The 25217-nt window shown below is 40.9% G+C and overlaps 1 protein-coding gene across 4 annotated transcripts in view; it reads right to left on the bottom strand.

Moving 5' to 3' along the window:
• The window catches only part of LOC134345314 (inactive N-acetylated-alpha-linked acidic dipeptidase-like protein 2), a 1001093-nt gene that overhangs the window by 956998 nt on the left and 18878 nt on the right, over positions 1-25217 (bottom strand). For 3 of the 4 annotated variants that reach the window (XM_063045781.1, XM_063045779.1, XM_063045780.1), the window contains exon 2: positions 6107-6168. The exons of the other annotated variant lie outside the window; for it this stretch is intronic. The gene's annotated coding sequence lies outside the window, so the exon portion shown is untranslated. The remainder of the gene's footprint in view (positions 1-6106; positions 6169-25217) is intronic. 4 annotated transcript variants of the gene reach the window in all.

Below are 25217 nucleotides of genomic sequence, written 5' to 3' on the forward strand. Positions count from 1 at the left end.
TCACTGTTACTAAGTGATACAAAATCTAACTAATCCTCTTGATCATTATAATTTACCTTTCATAATTCCAACAGGTTTTGTTGGAAATATGCATAGCTTGTATTTTTCCATTATAAATGCAAATAATCATCTTGCTTGTGGGCCTACCAATGGAGATATCAACTGCATTCAAAGCTTGCTACTTAAAACAATGTCACCCCTTTTCACTTGCATTTTTATGGATTCCCTCTCCTGTTTTCCTCTCTTCCCATCCAGTGCTCTCCATCTTTGTCCTGTTCATCTCCCTTAGTCCACTCCACATCTTCTCTGTATCTTATGTTCTCATCACCCTTCCTTTCCTGACAAGTTCCTGATGCCCAGCTAATTATACAGTAGTAAGAATCAGAGCCAAGCACCTAGTGTTCTGGACCTGGATGTCAGCAGGAAAAGTAGGCAGTGAGACATTTTGCTGGCTTCATTCCTGCATCTAATGCAATATTCCCAGTAAGGGGTGGGTGGGGGAGTGGGGGTGTGCGTGTGTGTGTGTGTACATCTTTTGCTACTAGCGCACAAAGGATTTTAAACTGCACACAAAACCTTGTTGGCATGATAAACTTATTTCAGGATCGTACACAATTTCCTTTTCTGGTTTCTGATGGGGTTAGTGTTGACAACATGGAGTTTCTGATGATTTCTCTGTAGATTATAGAAATGGCTTATTTATAATGTTTTTATTGAAGAAATTATTGTTTCACTATGTTGAATTCCAAAGAAGCAAAGGATGTGAAGTGCATAAAATCTGCTGTTATTTAAAGCGGAATGGCTTAATGAAACAGTAGAAACTGCTACACTGAAAACACAAGGTCAGGAACATGCAGCTGTGTTAAATATTTATGTACAATACAGAAATTGGTGTTATTTGCGTGTATTGTCGCGATGCAAAAGTTGCTGGAGAATTTGCATGTGGGAAGTAGTAGAGTGATATTTGGAAACTTGACTTTTTAAAGTGTCATTTAGCAAGCAAATCACATGTGCAAAAGCTGTGGCAAGAAAATTGTTCATTACAGGCTTGCTACGTACATTTTGTGAGAGTGCAGATGAAAAGTGAAAACAATCAAACCCAGAGGAGATCAAAGTTCTTATTGCCAGTGTTTTGCTAGCTGTTACAATAAATACCTCTATATACAAAATTCAGTGCACACACATTGTTGTTACTGGGCAAAAAGTTGCACAGCACAAGATTTTTGCACACACTGCTCATAACAAATTAGAGAGAACATTGGTCTCATGTAGGCCAGAGGGGAAGCTGCCTCTATGGGCAGCAAGAGATTTGCCACCTATCCTCTAAAATGTGGCTATGAGATTTTTTGTGGACCTTTCATTTTGGATAGTTGGTAAAAAAAAACTGGTAACAATTGAAAATTGGTTAATGTTGATGTTGCTCAACCCTGCTGAGGTCCTTCAGCAGTTTGTTTGTTGCTCCACATGAAACCATAGTGGCTTTGAACAGGGATTCAATTTCAGAGCAACACACTTAAAATTTAACTTACTTTAGCTGCTAAACATGGCTAAATTCAAGTTTACACCTTTGATTCTAAAAGTCAGGCATTCAAGGCCACCTGCAGTAAGCTGATCACAAAATTTAACCTAACACTTCACTAAAGTACCAAAGGACATCTGCACTTGGATAACTGGTACAACTGGCTTCAATTAGCTGTGCTGGAATGGTGATTAGGAACTTTTAAATGTTTGATTTTCTGCAGGGGATACTTTTCTTTGAGATTACTAACTAACCCTATATCATTATAAAAGACAAGGGCCAATCTTGAGTGTTCTCTTGTTGATTCTAAACTGCACACCAAATTGTACAAAGTACTATCCAAAATTTAAAATACTTCATTGCTCGAGGTAATTTTCAGTGGTCAACTGTATTTATAGAGAACCGTCTGCAGTCCATCTCAGTTAATGGGGCGGAAAGGTTGAAAAAGTACAGTACTGTACACGTACAATAACTAGTGCTGCTCCTGGCATTTTTTTATTGTAGTTGGCACATGTTGAAGATCATGTCCACTCTGCCTCTTGATGGACAGAATCCACACTTTGATTCAGGGAGGATGAGGAGGACCCTGGAGATGACTTTCCCTGTGACAGATATCAGGAACAGCCAGTGTAGTTACCTGTCGGTATTGTCTTTTTTTTTTGAAGATGGTCACGATTATAACATTTCCATGGTCGATCTTCCTCTTCCCAAATTATGCATCCAAGTTTGTGGATGTGGAAATGAAATTCTTCACCACCTCTAGAACTTCAGTAGGATACTTAACAATCCCAGCAGCAAGAGACTTGAATGCATATTCTTCTATCACAATTTGGGCTCTCAGACAAGAACATTGCTACGTTGCTTCACTGTAAGACACAAGAACAAAGTGGAGGGGACCTCTGCTGCTCAAGAAGCAAACCAGAATTGGAAAAACATTCCTTCATCATCCAGAAGTAGCTTATCCTGCAACTCCGCTGCAGAACTGCAAGGATGCCCAAATCTTCTAGGATGTTCACAGGCCACGATAACAGCAGGCACCACTTAATTTGCTCTGTAATCCTCAAAGAGGCCCCAAAACATCAGTGTCAATTTTCATCTGTAAGGAGCAAATGGCATTATGCGATTCAAACCTATACTCCCATCTCAACGAAGTATTTGTTTAATCCAACACAGACCAATAACAGAATGCTACATCTACCTTGCCACTTTGATAAAGTTTCTCACAACATTGCTAATTGCAGCAACTCAGAATCCCACTGCTTCAAAATCATTTCGTATCCAACTACAGGGAACCCAAGGGACTGCAGATGCTGGAATCCAGAGCAACAAACAATCTGCTGAAGGAACTCAGCAGGTCGAGTGGCAAGTTGATACTGCTCAACCTGCTGTGGTCTTTCAGATTTGCTTGTTGCTCCACATGAAACCATAGTTGCTTTGAACAGTGACTCAATTTCAGAGCAACAGTATTTAAAATTTAACTTCTTCTTAGCTGTTAACCATGGCCAAGTTCAAGTTTACAGCTTTGATTTTGAAAGTCGTGGATTCAAGGTCAACTGCGACAAGCTGATCACAAAACTTACCCAAACATCACTAAAATACTGAAGTACTTCTGCACTATCAAAGCCTCCACCTACACACACAGGTGTACTTGAAAGGCCACTTCAAGAAGATACAAGACAACTACTAGAAATAGTATTTCACTAACATCAATTATTTATTACTTCAGTTATAGGCAAGATTTATTTTCAATTTAGCTGCAGAGCTGTATTGTTTGGAAGATCAATACAACTGCTGTAATTAACAACCAAATTACATTATACAATTTGTCACATACACCATGACGGTTTAAAGATCCAGCAGAAATGGAAAACACTTTGGAGTCCAGTATTGCCATTAACTAATGGTATTTATTAGTAACTATGCAATACAGTAATAAAATGTGGATAAATCAAACAGGTTAGCAATGATTATATATATAAGTAAGTGTGGAAAAATATGAAAACCAAGCTTCTTCAAGTCTAGGGGTAAATAGATAGTCTTACAGTGATGAGTAAAGTTCAGTTCATGGTATTGAGTTGAGTAGCGATGGAAAGAGAGAGAGGGAGAGATTTGAGTCTTCAGGTGAGCTGATGCCATCGATCTTCCCGTTGTCCTCCGAAATCCTTTAGAAGTCACTGACTGTGATCACAACAAAGGGGACCATTCTTCTATGGTGGAATTATCAACCCAGGCGAGGGTTGGACACACGAATAACTCCCCACCAGTCACATGCTTTTCACACCGTGAGAGCCACTGATCGATCCGCCTGATCGATCCTCCAAACCCACCTTTTCTGTGGGCACAACAAAGCTCATTCAGTGTCCAAAACCATGTGTCTGTAGGTCTAACAGCTGACCTTCTATTTATCTCACCGTGCTGAATACCAACTGTCCATCAAGCAGCTCCTCCCTTCTGTCTCTCTGTAAGAACTTGAAAGCTGCTAGTGTCCTTGCAAAAGTGTAAACATGCTGCCGAAAAACCATAACACCATCTCAAAGCAGTCTTCTCCCCTCTCTCTCTTTTAACAAGGTGTCTGTGTTGGACACCTCTCTCTCTCTCTTTCCAAAAGCACAGTTCATAGGGGTAATTCAGGACCCCGTCACAAACTGTCAACAGGACTTGTATCAAAATTCTCAATTTACTTCTGATCCTATCTAATGACAATACTGTATAGTTATGTGTTATATCATGTATGTTAAAGCATATCCTGAATACTTCCCACTAAAATTTGGCCCTAAATTAACACACAAGATGTGCTGTGTTACTAATCACTGCCTTAATATAAAAATGGAGATAAATCTTCATTAAATTAAAATATAATTAGGCTCTGGGAAGAAAAAAAATCAATTCTGTACAACACATCTCACAATGGTCTGGAAAGAATGGGGCTTCAACATAATTGCATTGTGGTTAATCTCATTAATTATGTTTAATAACTGCAGTTAATGATGATGCATATCTGCATACTTTTGATGCACAACTAATTATATAAACTGCAGAATGAGAAATAAATATTCAGCCTTTTGCATCAACTGACCACTACTAAAAGGTACAATTTATTTGCCACAAGTACACATACAATTAAAGTTCATTATCTATTTTCTGTTTGAAACCACAGGCATTGTAACATTACAGTATGTTATTGAAATAATGTTATCGGCACTTAACTTTGGAATTTATTCCTGTCTTCCCTGCAATCAATTCCCATGACATACAGTAAACTTGAAATGTTTCTGACATTCTGGTGCAAGACTTGTGAATGGTATGGTCTGTCCAATGGAGCCAATAGAATTCGCTTTTACGGCCTTTTATGGATATTGGCCTGTGAAAGGACACTGACATTGGTTGATTTTTACTTCCAATGGATTTGAGTGAAGAAGGAAGCTGCTGATGTGGAGAATGGCATTGTAGTGGTAGACAGAGAAATATATGTTGTTACATTTGATGAATACCTCAGGACTTCCAGCTCAGGTTTGTTTTCTACAATATGTCCTCCCAAAAATCCGTATTACCTGCAACATTTTGCTGTATTATTTAATTGCACCCTGTTCTGTTATTCATTGTTATTCTTTGGCTAATTCCAACAATGCTTCAACCACACTGCTGATGAATTAAGTGGCTCATTTTCTCATGCCACAAGTAAAAACAATTTGTAAAAACAATTGCACGTTGGTAGTTAATATTTTACTAAAAGCAAATCTAACACAATTCAAAGTAAAACTTCAGCCTAAGAAACAATAAGATTTTATGAATACAGCTAAAGAAAAGCAAATTCGGAAGCCTTAATTTTAATTTTAACCACAGTACTATATTGGCATCAATGGCTTATTTATTCCGGAAGGTTTAGGGTCAATTTCAATAGGTCCATTTCATGTCAGAGAAATGTATACAATATACATCCTTAAATTCTTTTTCTTCACAACCATCCACAAAACAGAGGAGTGTCCCAAAGAATTAAACAAATGAATTTACAAGAATGGTATTTTCACAGTCGACTTAAATTCGAAGGGATGAATTACATTCTTTTCAAGCAAAAGCTGGAGAATTTGCCCAACTTTCCGTAAAACTGCATGGTTTTCACATTTTGAGTATACATAAAACTCAACGTGTGCAATCCAGAAACTACTACAATTACAGGTACAAATTAATAATTCTCCAAATCTGTATAATATTTTTGAATGTTCATTTGTATAATTAACAGATTAGTGACCTTTCAAACTAATCAGAGATATATTGCCAAAAAAGTGAAAAATACCTAAGCAACCATAGAAGCTATGTTTTTTGATAGGCTAAGGAGCAGGAAAGAAAATGCCATAGTAAAATAACATAAGCAATTAATTCCAATGTATTCATATTCATAAATTCTTAGTAAATATTTGGAATTTAATCCATTTAAAAAATTCTATCTATGCAGTGACTTCTTTCAGATTTTAGCTTTGCCAGACCATGTGCACAAAACACAATCTATTTTGTATTCCTAATAAATTGTTAGCATCAGCCCAAAGAATTCTATTATTTTTAATAAAAGCAAGTCTTACAAGAGCTTACCTCTAATGTATCGGAAAAGACTCCACCCATCCTAAACTATTGACTGCTGAAGACGGCAGAACCTGAAATATAGAGCAACAGGGGCAATTTGTGGCAAGCTGACACACTACAAGCTTTAAGGACTGATATCAAATGTGACATTTTTCATTTATTTGTAAATGCCTCTTTTATAATGCACTGACAAGTAGCGACAGTTGCCTCTTGCAGGATAACCCAGGTGATGACAAAGTGGACGAGTCCTGACAGTTTCTTTAATGAGACTTTGTATTACGGCCACCACCTAATACTTTCTACCAACAAAGATCAAGGTCTTCACTCTCAATCACATAATCTGATAATTTAGCACAGATTAACCCTATAAAACACCAAATTAACCCATTGAGAACTTGCCTTACTCTGTTATTTCAATGCACTGTTTTTCAGAGAATCTAAATCCTACCACTGATCATTAAGTGCAAAAATAATTAAAACATTAACAAACCATTTTAAAATCCATTCAAGAATTAAAGAAAATAAAAGATTCTCCAATCCTCAAAATAAATACTTTAATTAAAAATTGCGATTATACTGGAAGCAAATGCCTGGATTTTCAGGTCAACATTTAAGGTTTTTGCACAGCCACTGACCTTGGGGGGGAGGGCGTGGGCTTTGAGGCACGAATTTTCCCACTTTTGATATTATGTGCAGTAATTTGGCTTTCTAGAGTCTAGCCATGACATAAGTCAATCAATCTGATCATTCAATCAAATGGAAGAATTTTCACTTAAAAATGAGGGATTAAAAATGTTCTTTTTCCTATTTTACATGAAGTAGAAAAGTGGAAAGTGGAGAATAAAAATCAATTTATCTTGAAGACAATGGAATTCTCAAACCATTTTTCTAAAGGAATGTTATTCCATAGATAGAAACAAATACTTCAAATTAATAAACAATAACATTTTAGAATGCCATTAGAAACTTAACAAAGTTTAACATTTCAGTAGATCATACAAACAGCATTCTGCAGAAACAGATGAAGTTCAATTAAATCCCTGATTTTCTGCTGATTGTATTTGCTGAAGATCACATTGGCTTATCCAATGGAGGATAAAGAATCCAGTTATAGTGATAGTAAAACTTGAATTTCCATGTTTAATTGCACATTGACATATGCTGGAGTTGCTGTCAGCTTCACAGGGTAACAATAGAGAGCATACAAGCTTAGTTAACAACACAACCCAGAAAAACAACTGATTTTCTTTTATACTCAGAAGCAATTAAGACAACTTGTTTTCAGTTACAGAGGGGAAGAGGTCCCCTGTTCTTGAGTCTGGCTATGGGCCAAAAGCTTGCCCCTCTTATAAAGGGCATATCCGTGCATGATATTCAAGATTCAAGATTGTTTAATGTCATTTCCAGAACACAAACGTAAAGAACAACAAAATAATTGTTACTCCGGATCTGTTGCAGCACAAAAAAAACAATAAATAGAAATACACAAGATACATATGTATTGATTGTATGTCCATAAAGTGATGCTTGGCACAGGAGTGCCTGTACACAAGGTACAAACATAGCACTCTTAAAAAGAATTATGAATTATTGAAAAATCATTTGAAGTCCCACTTGTACATCTCCCAAGAATCACACTTTAAGTCATGTGGAAATGCACTGTTTTCCTGGCCAAAGAACATACATAGCAAAGGAAAACCCCTACTCACAGACATGAATTTGATATTATATTGACCCTACTACTTCAATAAAATAGCTTGTTAGTAATGATAAGGTCAATTTTTAATAGATTGCAGGAGAGGGTGACCAAAGTGTTATCACACGGAGAAGTAAGCATCAATGAAAAGAAAATAACAAGAATACTGTCTGCCACATTGCCTCGTCTCAGGGCTGGGTGTATCTGCACCCACGCCATCTTCCGCCCCGGCACTCCTTCTCTGCCACCAGTCCCACACCCCGCCTGCAGTATCCATCCCAACATCCTTCACTCCCACCAAATTTACTAACTTGCTCTCTACTCCACATTGAAATACCGTATTGTGCAAAGGTCTTTCGCACCCTAAAACTTTCCATATTCTTTTCAGAGTGGCCATCATTGGAGTGGACAGAGTTAGAGTGGAGATTTTGAGGCTTTAGCTCTTCGAGGCTTAGCGAGGAAGAGGCTTCAAGGGAAAAAAAGCTGTAGGTAGAGTTTTTATTTCTCCCCGCACAGTTTACTGCTTTTAGTTCTTTATAGTTGCTCAGTTAGGAACAGTAGAGATGCCAGGCAGGATAGTGGAATGCTCATCTTGCAGGAGGTGGGAAGGCAGGGAGACTTCGTGTCCCAGACGAATACAGTTACGAGAAGTCTATTCAGTTGCACCTTCTAACATCCTGCATTAAGGAGTTGGAGCTGGAATTGGATGAATTCTGGATCATTTAGGAGGCTGAGGGGGTGATAGGACATGGTAGTTACGCCCAAAGTGCAGGGCACAGGAAATTCGATGGCAGTCAGGATGGGGAAAAGGATTAAGAAGCCAATGAAGAGTACCCCTGTGGTCATTCCTCTCAACAACAGGTTTATCGCTTTGGATAATATTACTGGATAGTATGTTGCCTCACGGGTGCCAGGTTCAGGGCCATCTCGGAGAGCGCCCTCAGTATTCTTAAGTGGGAGAATGAACAGCCAGAGGTCATGGTGCATGTAGGTACTAATGACATAGGTAGAAAGAGTGACGAGGTTCTTCAAACTGAGTTCAAGCAGATAGGTGCTAAGTTAAAGGGCAGGATGTCCAAGGTTGTGATCTCAGGATTGCGACCCAATACACATGATAGTGAGGCCAGATATAGAAAAATTATACAGTTTAAAACATGGCTAAGGAGATAGCGCAGGAGGAAGGGCTTCAGATTTTTGGAGAATTTGACTCTTTTCTAGGCAAGGTGAGACCCATACAAAAGGAACAGTTTGCACCTGAACTGGAGGGGGGACTAATATTAGTGTGGGAAGGTTTGGTAAAGCTACATTGTGGGGGGAGGATGTTGACCTAGACTTGCAGCAGCATGGGGAGCAGAGTGTCAGAACAGATAGTGGAGAGGTTGCAGAAATAGTTGTTGTTAAAGTCAGGTATTGAAAAGTTGAGCATGATGCAACTAATGTCCTGAGCTGCATATATTTCAATGCAAGTATCGCAGGAAAGGCAAATGAGCTCACAGTATAGATTAACATTTGCAATTATGATATTGCAGCCATTAGTGAGACTTGGTTGCAAGAGGGGCAAGACTGGCAGCTCAGTGCATTGGTTCCATTGATTTAGACCATGACAGAGCGGGAGGGATGGCATTACTACTCACAGAAAATGTTACGGCAGTGCTCAGTGTAGTGAGGTGTTAACGGGTAGAACTGAGTAATAAGAAAGGTATGACCACATTAATGGGGCTAAATTACAGACCACCCAACAATCCAAGTGATTTAGAAGAACAAATCTGTTGCAAGAAACATAAGGTTGGTATAGTAGGTGATTTTACCTTTGCACATATCAACTGGGACTCTCATACTGTAAAAGGACTAGATGGGATAGAGTTTGTCAAACGTGTTCAGGAACGTTTTCTTGATCAGTACGTCAAAGTCCCATCAAGAGAGTATATTATACTGGATGTCTAACAGGAAACGAGACAGACCAAGTGACAGAAGTTTGTGTAGGTGAACACTTTCCATCTGGTGATCACAACACTATTAATTTCAAAGTAAATGTAAAAAGATAGGTCTGGTCCACGGGTTGAGACTCTAAATTGGAGAAAGGCCAATTTTGATAGTATCAGAAAGAATCTGGGAAGTGTGGATTGGGTCATGTGGTTTTTTGGCAAAGGTAAACTTGGTAAATGGGAGGCCTCCAAAAGCGAAATTTTGAGAGCACGAAGCTTGTATATGCCTGTCAGAATAAGAGGTAAAGACAGCAGGTGTAGGGAACCTCAGTTTTCAAAAGATATTGAGGCCCTAGTTAATGGGAAAAAAAGGTGTATTGCAGGTAGGAACAAATAAGATGCTTATGGAGTATAAGAATTGCAAGAGAATGCTTAAAAATTAGGTGGGCTAAAAGAACACATGAGGTTGTCCAAGGTGAAGGAAAATGCAAAGGGATTCTACAGATATGTTAAGAGCAAAAGGATTGCAAGGGATAAAATTGTCCTCTGAAAGATCAGAATGGTCATCCATGTATGGAGCCAAAAGAGATGTGAGATTTTTTGCATTTGTATTTACTCAGGAGATGGACACAGAGACTATAGAAGTACGACAAAATGGCACCAACTTCATGGACTCTATACAGATTACAGAGGAGGTGATGTTTGCTGCTTTGAGACAAATTAGGGTGGAAATTCCCCAGAGCCTGGAAATGTTCCCTCGGACCCTGTGGGGGGCAAGTGCAAAAATTCAGGGGCCTTAGCAGAGATATTTAAAATCATCCTTAGCAACAGGTGAGGTTTTGGAGGACTGGATGATAGTCAACGTTGTTCCGCTATCTAGTAAAGGCTCTAAAAAGAAACCAGGAAATTATAGGCCGGTGGGCCTGACATCAGTCATAGGAAAGTTACTGGAAGTTATTCTAAGAAACAGGATATATGAGAATTTGGATAGACATGGACTGATTAAGGATAGTTGCCATGGTTTCATGCTTGGTAGGTTATATCTAAACAATTTTATGGAGTCTTTGAGGAAGTTACCAAAAAAGTGAATGAAGGCAAGGCAGTGGATGTTAGTACGGTATTTGACAAGGGCCCACGTGGAGGCCGGCCAAGAAGATTCAGTCGCTCAGCATTCACAGTGATGTAGTAACTTGGATTAGATACTGGTTTTGTGGGAGAAGCTAGAGTGGTAGTACACGATTGCCCCTCTGACTGGAAACCTGTGACTAGTGAAGTGCCACAGGGATCCATGCTGGCTCTGTTGGTGCTGGTTATCTTTATCAATGAACTGGATAATAATATGGTTAACTGGATCAGCAAATCTGAGGATGGCACCAAGATTTGTGTAGTGGACAGGGAGGAAGACTATCAAGAGCAAATAAAAATTAATGCAGTCAAGTGCAAGATGTTGCACTTTAGCAGGACAAACCAGGGAAGGTCCGATACACTGAATGATAGGGCACTGAGCAGTGCAGTAGAAGAGGGATCCAAGAAAACAAGTCTATAATTCATTGAAAGTGGCGTCACAGGTTAATAGGGTCATTCAAAAAAAAATGCTTTTGGCACATTGGCCTTCATACATCAATGTTTTCAGTACAGGAGATGGAATGTTATTCTGAAGTTGTACAAGACACTGGTGAGGCTTAATTTGGAGTATTGCGTGCAGTTTTGGCCAGCTATCTACAGGAAGAATGTAAATATGGTTGAAAGAGTACAGAGAAAATTCACAAGGATGTTACCAAATGTGGAGGACCCAAGTTTTATGGAAAGATTAAATAGATAAGGACTTTATTCCTTGGAACATTGGAGATTGAGAGGAGATTTGATACAGGTATTCAAAATTATGAGGGGAATTGATAGGATAAATGCAAGCAGGCTTTTTCCACTGAGGTTGGGTGAGACTACAACTAGAGATCATGGGTTAAGGGTGAAAGGTGAAGAGTTTAAGGGGAACATGAGGGGAAACTTCTTCATCTCGAGGCTGGTGAGTATGTGGAACAAGATGCCACTGCAAGTGGTGCACACAAGCTCGATTTCAATGTTTAAGAGAAGTTTGGATAGGTACATGGATAGTGGGGATATGGAGACTATTGTCCCAGTGCAGATCAATGAGAGTAGGTAGCTTAAATGGCTCAGTACAAACTGGATGAGCCAAAGGGCCCACTTCAGTGCTATACTTTCCTACGACCCACAAGCTTCAAGATCGCCACCATTGTGCCAGTGCCGAAGCATTCCACTGCCACGGGCCTGAATGACTTCCGCCCAATTGCACTCACCCCCATCATTACAAAGTGCTTTGAGAGACTGGTTCTATCACATCTGAAATCCTGTCTGCCCACTACCCTGGACCCCCATCAATCTGCCTATCGCACCAACAGATCAACAGAGGATGCCATCTCCACGGCACTTCACTCTGCCCTGACCCACCTGGACAGCCCCAACTCTTACGTCAGAATGCTGTTCATTGACTTTAGTTCGGCATTCAATACTGTGATCCCCTCCAAGCTGATCACCAAACTTCGCCAGCTTGGTATCAGCTCATCCCTCTGCAATTGGACCTTGGACTTTCTGACCAACAGACCCCAATCAGTTAAGTTAGACAACCTCCCCTCCTCCACTCTCACCTTGAACACCAGCGTGCCACAAGGCTGTGTGCTGAGCCCTCTTCTGTACTCCCTTTTCACCTATGACTGCATTCCTGTACATGGTTCTAACTCCACAATCAAGTTCGCAGGCAACACCACAGTGGTTGGCCTGATCGGAGGGGATGACGAGACGACCTACAGGGACGAGGTCCAGCACCTGGTCGCGTGGTGCACCGACAACAACCTGGCCCTAAACACCTAGAAGACCAAGGAGATCATTGTGGACTTCAGGCATGCTAGGAGCCACACTCGCGTCCCCATCTACATCAACGGAGCTGTCGTGGAGCATATATCAAGCTTCAAATTCCTTGGTGTCCACATTTCTGAGGATCTCACCTGGTCCCTGAACTCCTCCATCCTGATCAAAAAGGCACAATAGTGCCTTTACTTCCTGTGGAGCATCAAGAAAGCTCACCTCTGTCCCAGGATACTGATGGACTTTTACCGCTGTACCATTGAGAGCATACTCTCCAACTGCATCTCAGTGTCATATGGAAATTGTCCCATATCGAACCGCAAAGCACTCCAACGTGTGATGGAAACTGCCCAGCGGATTATTGGCACCCAATTGTCCACCATTGAGAACATCTAGCATAAACGCTGCCTGAGCAGGGCGAAAAGCATTATCAAGGATGCATCTCACCCCAACCATGGACGTTTTACTCTCCTCCCATCCAGTAAGCACTACAGAAGCCTCTGCTCCCACACCAGCAGGCACAGGAAGAGCTTCTTCCCTGAGGCTGTGATTCTATTGAACCTCACATCACAGCACTAAGCAGTATTGCACCCATATTGTACTGTCTCAGTACTTTTATATTTGTGTGCTGCAGCACTTACTTTTTAATTGCAGTTATTTTGTAAATAACACTATTCTTTGCATTTCTGGTTAGATGCTAACTACATTTCATTGGCTTTGTATCTGTACTCGGCACAATGACAATAAAGTTGAACCTAATCTGATCTAACGTGTCTCAGACTTTTGCACCATACTGTATGAGCTGAGGTCACTCTACTATGGAATGCAAGATGGCATAAATTCAAATAATTTTCTACAGCCACAACATACTTTCAATTATTCATTTACTGGACACATCAAACCAGAACTGAAATGCCAGAAATTAAAGGGACCAAAGAGAGACTGCAAATGCTGGAAATCGGGATGAACACAGAAAATGCTGGAGGAGCTCGAGGGTTAGGCAGCATCTACAGAGGAAAGGGAAAGAAACAGACAACGTTTCAGGCTGAGACCCTTCAGCCGGACTGGAAAGAAAGAGGGCAGAGTGTAAAATGGGGGGGAGGGGGCGGTGAAGCAAGAGCTGGCAGGTTATAGGTGAATTCAGCTGAGGGGTGATAGGCAGGTGGTTGAAGCCAAGAGTGGAAATGACACAAGAAGCTGAGGTGGAAGTGACTAAGGAAGATGGAATCTGATCAGCGAGGACAGTGGACTGTTAAATATTGGGAAGGAGGTAAGAAGGGGAACCGATGGAGGAATGTATAGGTGAAAGAAAAGGGATGATAAGCCTGGTTGGATAAGGGAAAACTGGGAGAGGGAGGGGGAGGGGTACCAGAAGTTAGAAAAATCCATGCTCATGCCTAAAATTTTACCCAAACAATGAAAGGATGAATTAAAATAAAATCCATTATTAGAACCCAGATACAAACATGCCGTCCTTGCCATCGAATTGGAAAAATGGATTGTGCAGATAACAGAAAGAGGAAAAAAAATGACCAAATGAGGTGAGAAAACCTCAGAGCTAGTTAGTTAATGAACTAATGAAAATACAGGTTTCCCCTGCCACCCGAAGGTAGAGCGTTCCTATGAAACGGTTCGTAAACCGAAATGTCGTAAAGCAAAGAAGCAATTACTATTTATATGGGAAAATTTTGTGAGCGTTCGCAGACCCAAAAATAACCTACCAAATCATGCCAAATAACACACAAAACTTAAAATAACAGTAACATATAGTAAAAGCAGGAATGATATGATAAATACACAGCCTATATAAAGTAGAAATACTTCTCTACAACGATTGCCTACACAGATCTCCGTAGCGAAAATCTCACGCAAGTGCTCTCGGCAGAAAATCTCACGCAAGCACTGTTGGCATAAACACACTCTCCAGTAACCTTTAAACTATGAAGCTGCCAAATCAACCAAATAACACACAAAAATACACAGCCTATATAAAGTAGAAATAATATATGTACAGTGTAGTATCACTTACGGGAATTGGGAAGACATCATGCACACTGATGATGGTGTGTTAGACTGAGTCGTCGCAGGTTGGGGTGGTGCAGTGCCCCCCACCCTCCAGGCCGCCGACTAATACATTGCCGCGAAGCACGCAGGGGTAGCCGGGAGGCTCACAGCACATCTTTAAGAAAAAAGCTGAAATAAACATGCTAATTAATTAGGTACTGCTCGGCACGTAAATGTCGGCGCAGATCAGAGGCGATTGCATCGGCACTGATCTGGGCCAACAATTACATGTGGGACGGCACCTAATTAATTAGCTTGTTTATTTCGGCTTTTTTCTTAAAGATGTGGTGTGCGCCTCCCGGCTACCACCGCATTCTCCGCGAATTGGTACAGTATCTGTCTGGGGCCCGGGTGTTGTGGTGGTGGGACACGGGGGTGTCATCTCATCATCGATCAGGGCAGGTAGCTCATCTTCTCCTATAACTGCCTGCCTCGATGTCAAAGGTCGAGGTTCGTCGTCTGCTGTGGCTGATGTGGAAGGTTTGTTTGACTGCTGAGCCTTGCGCATTTTTCTATCATACAGTTGTTTGTAAGCACTCTAACCATCCTGTAAATATCCCCTAAACCTACGTACCCTTTCAAAATTAAAGTCGCACTTCAGCGAAAATCTCACCCAGTTGCTTCACGTTCAGTTCCTGGACGACTTCACTTTCGCTACTGCATTCGGTTTCGATTGTTAGCCTTTCCTCTTCCAATTGCATCAGCTCTTCATCTATTAGTTCTTGGTCATGGAATGCCAAAACCTCTTCAACATCATCTTCGTCAGCTTCCACAAGCCAAACTCACTTTGTCCTTGCTTCGTTCACCACGATCGAAACGCTTAATTATGTCTAGTTTTACGCTAAGTGTAACACCCTTACGAGCTCTTTCAGGCTTTTCTGACACCTTAAACTCATCTTGCTAACAGCTGCTCAATGCAACGTGTTTAAGCAATGCCGGCGAGAATCCGGGGGAGAGCGGCTGCTCGGGGTGCGCGCTGATATTTTATCGCGTGCTGCCTTTCTTCGTAACAGTGAAAACACCTTCTGAAAGCGAAAACAGGGTACTAATGTAGGTCTTTCGTAACAGTGAGGTTCCGTAAAGCGAATGTTCGAAAAGCAGGGGACACCTATACCTGAAATCCAAAAACTCAGATTACAGAAATCAGACATCCCACCCTGCAAAAACTTATTTCAGGGAGGTAGCACCATCAATTTGCAGGAGACTCCCGGAACTTCCGGGAGAGGTGGGATGTCTGCAATAGAGTAGCTCCTTAGCAGCTAACCAGCTAGTTTAAATAATATTAGCTATGCTAATGAACAAATGACACCTGTTAAACTCACTTCAGCATGTCCCTTACAGTCTGAACCCACCATGGGCAATAGAAAAGTCACTGTTGCAAACAGTGCAGTGAGCAACAGTCATTATTTTTGACCCCTATTAGGCAGGGGTACACTTTAGTGTAGTCTGTGGTAATGTACGTTTCATATTTTCTTTTTTTGGAACACTCTGCCATGGTGCACGCGTTCTCTCTCTCTCTCTCGTGGTCACTCTCTCACTCTTGCGCTCTTTCTCTCTCCCTCTCTCTCTCTCGTGGTCGTTCTCTCGCTCGCATTCTCTCTCTCTCTCTCGTGCACTCTCTCTCTTTCTCGCTGTTGCTCTCTCTCTCTCTTGTGGTCGCTCTCGCACTGGCTCTCTCTCGCTCTCTCTCTCATGGTCGTTCACGCTCTCGCGCGCTCTCTCGCTCACTCTCAAAAAAATTTATTTCCGGGATATTGTATATAATTTGCAGGCATCAGGGAGCCACTATTAATATGCGGGAGACTTCCGGAACTTCCAGGAGAGGTGGGAAGTCTGCAGAAATACAATGTATGACCAGCAACTAGGCCTCAGCTCGTGTTGTCAAAAGGCACTTTCAACTGTCTCCAAATATCTGCTATAAGAGACAACTAAGAACACATTAAATAGAATTAAAGTAGTAAAATTAATTTAAAGATAAATTAAAACTGAAAATTTAATTAAGAACTTTACATTTAGTGAAATTAGGAAAAGAAATCTCCCATCCAGAATGGGAGCTCCATTGAAATAAATCTGGTTGCTTTTTCATTCATTGCCCTTCAGAAATGGCAGTTAGCAAGCTGAAAATCTAGATACAATACAGCGGCATGCAAAAATTTGGGCACCCCTCATCAAAATTTCTGTTACTGTGAATAGCTAAGTGAGTAAAAGGTGAACTGATTTCCAAGAAGCATAGTTAAAGATGACACATTTCTTTAATATTCTAAGCAAGAAAACATTTTTATTTCCATCCTTTACAATTTCAAAATAACAAAAAAGGAAAAGGGCCCAAAGCAAAAGTCTGGGCACCCTGCATGGCAGTACTTAGTAACACCCCCTTTGGCAAGTATCAGAGCTTGTAAATGCTTTTTGTAGCCAGCTAAGAGTCTTTCAATTCTTGTTTGGGGGATTTTCGCCCATTCTTCCTTGCAAAAGGCTTCTAGTTCTGTGAGATTCTTGGGCCGTCTTGCACACACTGCTCTTTTGAGGTCTATCCACAGATTCTCAATGATGTTTAGGTCAGGGGACTGTGAGGGCCATGGCAAAACCTTCAGCTTGCGCCTCCTGAGGTAGTCCATTGTGGATTTTGAGGTGTGTTTAGGATCATTATCCTGTTGTAGAAGCCATCCTCTTTTCATCTTTGGCTTTTTTTTTTAAACAGACGGTGTGATGTTTGCTTCCAGAATTTGCTGGTATTTAATTGAATTCATTCTTCCCTCTACCAGTAAAATGTTCCCCGTGCCACTGGCTGCAACACAAGCCCAAAGCATGATCGATCCACCTCCGTGCTTAACAGTTGGAGAGGTGTTCTTTTCATGAAATTCTGCACCCTTTTTTCTCCAAAAAAGTTCTATTCAAAAGGTTCAAAGGAACATCTAAACAAGCCTGATGCATTTTGGAAATAAGTCCTGGGGATTGATGAAGTTAAAATAGAACTTTCTGGCCGCAATGAGCAAAGCTCCTTGAAGGTCGCCACACTGTTTGATAGAATGGTTGAGAAGGCATATGGCATGCTTGCCTTCAATAGTCATTGCATTGAGTTCAAAAGTCAAGAACTTATGTCGCATCTTTATCTCTAGTTGGGCAGCATCTGGAAAATCGAGTATAGCTCTGGTTGCTCCATTAATTAGTAATTTAATTGATTTGGCACAACACTGTGTGTCGAAGGGCTTGTTCCTGTGCTGTACTGGTCTATCCCACCCTGCAAAAACTCATTTCAGGGAGGTAGCACCCCCGCCCCCTGCAACCCCATATCCCCCCCCCCCATCGACCTCCAAGGGTGTATGTAATACTTTGTTTAGTGATTTTGTCTAATCTGTAAACCAAGTTGGGTATATGCAGAAAATGTGACATTAAAATATGTACTTATATTATATTATCATGTTTATTCTATTACAACTTTAAGCAAGTCCACAGGGAGTTTGGCCTCATCACGTAGGACAGGGGTCCCCAACCTCTTTTGCACTGCGTACCGATTTAATATTGACAATATTCTTGCGGACTGGCCGACGGGGGGTGGGGGTGTTAATCACGGCCGGAATATAGGTGGTGAGTCAAGTATGAGTCACTTGTAAGTGGCTAATACACTCAATTTCGTTTCTAAAAGGGTTTATCTAACGAATTTAATATTAAACACACAGCGCATATTTTCCTCGCATGAATATAGTGATATGTCAATTATAAGTCAATAGCATAACATTTTAAGTAATGTTTGGATATTATACAGCACATATTTTCCCCGTATGAACATATAAAATCATTCTAAACACCAATATTGCTGAATCAGTGGGAGCCCTGGGCTTGTTTTCCTGCAACAAGACGGTCCCATCGAGGGGTGATGGGAGACAGCGATACTCGAAGGGGGTTCCTTATGTCCAGTCTATTCCGCAATTTAGTTTTCGTTGCATTCATTGCAGAGATATGTTAGAAATGGAAGCAACGTTTTCAGTGCTTTTGTGGCCATCTCAGGTTATTCAGCTTTGACTTTGATCCAGAATGCCTGCAGAGATGTTATGTCAAACATACTTTTCAGCCCACCGTCATTTGCAAGCTCGAGGAGTTGATCTTCCCGCGCTGACATGGATGATGCGTGTGCTCGTTCAACAGTGCGTGACAGGGAATGAGGAAAGGTGCAGCTGACTCATATCGCCAAATCATATCATTTCCTCGCGGCCCGGTGGGTGGGGACCACTCTTAGCACGAAGAGAGACCAATCAGGATGCTCGCTCTCCCTCTCCTTCCCCCTCTCAAAAAATCGATTTCTGTGATATTGTATATAATTTCCGGGCGTCAGGTAGCCACTATCGATATGCGGGAGACTCCCAAAACTTCCGGGAGAGGTGAGATGTCTGTCTCTGTTCTATCCTAAATTCATTTGGACTCCAAGATGCAGAAGTCATAAAAAACTGAGCTTGTTCTTCCCTTCTCCTAAGGCATAAAGTAGTTGGGTGCATCATATAAAATTCATGAGGTTTTCAGCGCAAAGACAGGGAAGTTGCTGCAAAAATTGCTCTCGAGGGTATTATCAAATGGAGCATGGCTACTCAACCTGTCAGAAAAACTCAAATGCATAAATGGGGCACAGGTTGAGTTAAATTTGGGGAAAAATTAAGCCTTGGGCTCTAAATGGAACAGGCTAATTCACCCATGGTTGAATCGTGATGAACAAACCAGATCACAGCTTGGGTTCAATACAATAACCATTGAAGAAAGAACAGAAACCAAGGCTGAGAATAGACCAGGAGAAACAGGAGTCTTAAGGAAGAATCCTCAGCAAAGGCTTCTGGAAGCTGCAAACTAATGGAGTCATGAACCAGAGGAACAATCCTTCCCTCTGAAAGTTGAATAAATGACCAGACTGACAAGGCTAAACAATGACTGTTGGGTTCGGATCACCTCAGATTTAAGATTCAAGATTCAAGATTCAAAAGATTCAAAAAATTTTATTGTCATTCTAACCATACATCAGCTCTGCAGGGCAGAATTAGACAGCGTTTCTCAGGAGCAGTGCAATCATAACATAACAAACGCAACGCTAAAATAAACATAACAATAAATAGTAAAACACAACAGCCACATGTCAGTTAAAATCAGTTATAGGTGTTCAGTGCAAGTTAAAAGTGTCCAAAGCAGAGTCAGGTGGAGCAACTATTTAGCAGTCTGACTGCCTGTGGAAGGAAGCTGTTTAGTAGCCTTGTGGTTTTAGTTTTGATGTTCCTGTAACGTTTGCCTGATAGCAGAAGAACAAACAGTTCATGGAGAGGGTGTGAGGGGTCTTTAATGATGTACCATGTCTTCTGGAGGCATCGACTCTGAAAGAGGTCTTGGACAGAAGGTAGGGAGACCCCAATAACCTTCTCTGCTCCCCTAACCACCCTCTGCAAGGCTTTTCTGTCGACAGCACTACAGCTGGAGTACCAGGTTGTGATGCAAAAGGTCAGCACACGCTCAACCACGCCTCTGTAGAATGTAGTTAAGATGTTAGTGGGGAGTGATGCTTGTTTAAGCTTCCTCAGAAAGTGCAATCTTTGTTTCACAATCCCAGTGGTGTTCCTGGACCAGGTGAGATTGTCCGAGCAACACACATAAAAGTTGCTGGTGAACGCAGCAGGCCAGGCAGCATCTCTAGGAAGAGGTGCAGTCGACGTTTCAGGCCGAGACCCTTTATCAGGATTGTCCGAGATCTGCACCCTAAGGAACTTGATGTTTTCCACTGTCTCCACTGTGGAGCCGCTGATGCTGAGGGGTGTGTGCTCAGGCTGAGACCGTCTGAAATCGACGATCATCTGGTACAAAAACAAAAAAATTATTGCAATACTTAATTTGGATGTAGTTAACTGCAGTTTTAATTTCACACCCAGAGCGTGCTGATGGTGAAGAAAGTGAAGATAGTGGACGAGGTGCCAAATATAACAGATCACCTTTTGCTGAATGAGGTTGGATCTGAGGGTTATTAGAATTGCTCTCATCCAGCAAGAGGAGGGTGTTGTCCAACCCCAAATGTGCCTTGTAAATAAACATTTGAAAGATCAATTATCAGGAACAGTCGTTTGGTATAGCATATCTATCCTCCAATCTACTTTTGTACCTGATCCATTTAAGTCATTGATTAATGACAACCCACTGAATGTTGAACACAATTATGGTGAAGTCCTTGACAATCAACACTAAGTGGTTACATTTCATCTTGCTGCAAATGATTACTGCTTATAATTTATGTAGTATGGATGTTCCCTGCCACTTACTATCCGTGCATAACTACTATCCAGAACTCACTGCATTTGCTAAGGAGCTACAACAGCAAATATTCCCACTTCATGCAGAACCATGGAGAAAGGCAATTGATGAGGCAGTTGAAGGTGGAAGCCAATGCTTTGAGGAACTCTTGCAACAATGCCAAAGGCTGATGACTGAACTCAATCAAATATCTTCACCGGCTGGAGGCATGCTCCATTTCAAAGGAGAAGTAATTCAACAGCTTGATTCCCATAAACTTAGGGTAATCAATACTCAAGCAATAAACATACACAAATGACGGAGCAATAAACATGTCAGCATGAACACAGTTCACTGCAGCTTTTCAATATGAAAACTAATACAATTAATAAATGACAAACTTTAAATAAAAGTACTTTCCGTATCTAATGTTTATTTTAGACTAGTGCACTTGTGTTGATAAAAACACAATTATAGTTTTCCTGGTTATATGTAATTAAAGCATTGCTATTTCAGCTGCCATATATATTTCACACAATTTATTTAAAATAAAACACATCCAAACCCCTCTTCTCCAGAACTCCACAACAACTCATCTGGATTGTAACAAATGATTCCCTTGCTACGTTATGCTCTCTGGCACTCTAATGCATGTGTTTCTGAAGAGTTTACAAACCATTAGCTTTTATGATAAAAACAGAAAAAACAATGTAAAACACTCTGCTTAAATAAATATGCAACTATTTTTGTTCTGTGAAACCAAACGATCAAAGATCTGTCATTATTATCTTAAGACAAATGTGACTCTCACTTTGGCTCTATCATTTAGTCATTTATAATTATAGGAACTGTAATGTCATATATAATTTAAAGGGAAACTCCTTGCACTTGCTGATTCAATAAAAAAGAAAAACTATTTTATTGAAATATCTTCTAAACATTAACTGTAAAGATGTATTAAGAAAATTATACTTATATTAAAATGAAAATATAAGTAAAGTCCATTTTAAAAAAAGAGATCAACATGAACACTAGAGTCCATTTCATCCATCTGAACGATGTTAAATGAAAACATTTTCTCATATTTGTCATCCAACTCACTTTTGAACAAGTACAAGATTTTTGGGCCCATTACACTGGCCAGGCAGACAATCCCATACGCACATAGTGCCTATAAAAAGTATTCACCCCCCCCCCCTTTGGAAGCTTTCATGTTTTATTGTTTTACAACATTGAATCACAGTGATTTTAATTTGGCTTTTTTGACATTGATCAACAGAAAACAGCTCTTTTTTGTCAAAGTGAAAACAAGTTTCTACAAATTTGTCTAAATCTATTACAGTTATTAAACACAAAATAATTGTTTGCATAAGTATACACCCTCTTCAAGTCAGTATTTAGTAGATGCACGTTTGGCAGCAATTACAGCCTCGAGTCTGTGTGGATAGGTCTCCATCAGCTTTCAACATCTGGACACTGCAATTTCCCCCCCCCCCCCCAATTCTTCCGTAGAGGCATGATCAGTTCCTGAAGACCATCACTGAAGCTGTCAGCACAGGAGTTGAGTGGGCGAAGCAGACCCGACCCTCCAAGCAGACCATTGCCTTTGTCAGAGCTGGGGAGCAGCCAATACCTGCCAAAAGAACATCTGCAGGCATTTTGACCTCTGCAAGGGACTGGCAGCTGTTGGTGGACCTCAAAGGGCAGTTGAAGTTCCCCAACCATATCGCAGCCACCACCCTGCGACCAGACATTGTCCTAGTGTCTGAGTCTACTAAGCAAGTGGTGCTGCTGGAGCTGACAGTCCCATGGGAAGATAGCTTGGAAGAGGCCTTTGAAAGGAAGCTCTCCAAGTACACAGGACTGGTCAGCAACTGTCAGCAGGCTGGATGGACGGCGAGGTGTCTCCCAGTGGAGGTTGGTTGTAGGGGATTCGTAGCCCATTCCTTAGTTAGAGCCTTCAACAATTTGGGCATCGAGGGAGAGAGGAAGAGGAGAGCCATCCGCAGTACCACTGATGCGGCAGAGAGGGCCTCAAGATGGCTGTGGCTCAAAAGAGGGGAGCCATGGAGTCATAAGTAGCTAGCCATCTGGACACAAGCTGGGGTCTGATCAGCCCCGGCTGGGTCACCTGGAGGAGGTTGTATGATGTTGAAAGGCTCGAAATACCCGATGATTCCAGGAACATCACTGAAGACGAGTCCAGAAGCATCAATAGATGTATGTACACAGTTTATACAACTGCTCAAGCTCTGTCAGATCGCATGGGGCTCGTAAGTGTACAGACCTTTTCAAGTCTAGCCACGAAGTCTCAATTGGATGGAGATATGGATTCTGACTTGGACACTCCAGAACATTAACTTTGCTGTTTTTAAGCCTTTTCTGGGTAGCTTTGGCTTTAAGCTTAGGGTAATTTTCTTGCTGGAAAACAAATCTCCCAAGTCACAGTTCTTTTGCAGACTACATCAGGTTTTCCTCTAGGATTTCCCTGCAGTTTGCTGCATTCATTTTACCCCCTACCTTCTCAAGTCTTCTAAGGCCTACTGCAGTGAAGCATCCCCGCAGCATGATGCAACCACACTTCATGGTAGGGATGGCGTGTTTTTGATGTGCAATGTCTGGCTCAATTTTGGTTTCATCCAAACATAGAACTTTCTTCCAGATAACTTCAGAGCCTCCCACATCCCTTCTGGCAAACTCTAACTGAGATTTCATGTGAGTATCTTTCAACAGTGGCTTTCTCTTTGCCACTCTCCCATAAAGCTATGACTGATGAACAGCCGGGCAACAGTTGTATAGGCAGTCTCTCCCGTCTCAGCCACTAAAGCTTGTAACTACTCCAGAGTTATCATAGGTTTCTTGTTGGCCTCCCTCACTAGTCCCCTTCTTGCATGGTCACTCAGTTTTTGAGGACGGCCTGCTCTAAGCAGATTTACAGCAGTGCTATATTCTTTCCACTTCTTCATGTACTCCAAGGGATATTTAGTGACTTGGAAATATTCTTATATCCATCTCCTGACTTATGCTTTTCAATACATTTTTCGTGGAGTTACTTGGGTGTTCTTTTGTCTTCACGGTGTAGTTTTTGCCAGGATACTGACTCATCAACAATTGGACTTTCCAGATACAGGTGCATTTTTACTACAATCAATTGAAACACCTTGACTGCACACAGGTCTCCAAAAACAAATCTCCTTTTAACTGAATACGTGACTTCTAAAACCAATTAACTACACTAGTGATGATTTGTTGCGTCATATTAAAGGGGGCGAATGCTTATGCAATTATTTTTCTGTTTTATATTTGTAATTAATTTAGATCACCTTGTAGAGATTGTTTTCACTTTGACATGGAAGAGTCTTTTCCAGTGGATCAGTAGCAAAAAAGCCAAATTAAATCCACAGTGATTCAAAGTTGTAAAACAATATGAAAACTTTAAAGGGGGCAAGTACTTTTTATAGGCACTGTATATCTGCGTAACCTCCTTTCAATTCAAAAATTCAAAGTATATTTATTATCAAACTATTATTTGATGCAGTATATGACTGAGATTTGTCTTCCCACAGGCAGCTGCGAAACATCAAAAGAAACCATGGAACCCAAAGAAAAACATCAAACCCCAACATGTAAAAAAAGAACAAATCAAGCCAACACCAAAGAAAAGCGAAAAACACAATATAAAACACCAAACTACAAATCATATATCTGCCCTCCACTTTCCTATGAGCAATTTTAATTTATGCTGCTTACTTCATTCTCCATTCATTGAAATATTCAAAACTGTGGCTTGTTATTCCATGAATAAAATTGCTTTCAATTTTAAAACAAATTTTTTCTATTAATTCTCAAAGTTGCCCTAATAAAGACTCTCTGCCAATTTCCTCTATAGCTTGAATACTTTCTTCAGTCTTGTATAATTTGAGCAGGTACAGTCCTTAAAGCACCTGAGCCTCCTCCTTTGTTCAACAAACGAAAGATTTTCCCATTTGATCCCTATGCAAGTCAATGCGTAATCAAATCTCCACAATCTCCATCAGCACAGGTGCACCACAAGGCTGTCTGCATAGTCCCTTTCTCCACTCGCTTTGTACTTATGACTGAGTGGCTCAGCACAGCTCCAAAACATTGAAGACCTGGCTGAGTAGTGCCATAACAACAACATCGTACTTAATGTCAGCAAGGCCAAGAAGCTTCAAGAGGATAAAACCGGAGGTTCATGAGGTATTCCTCATCGGGGGATCATAAGTGGAAAGGGTCAGCAACTTTAAATTCCCCAGTGTTATAATTTCAGAGGACCTGTCCT

Source organism: Mobula hypostoma, chromosome 4, assembly GCF_963921235.1.
Source record: "Mobula hypostoma chromosome 4, sMobHyp1.1, whole genome shotgun sequence".
Taxonomy (NCBI): Eukaryota; Metazoa; Chordata; class Chondrichthyes; order Myliobatiformes; family Myliobatidae; genus Mobula; species Mobula hypostoma.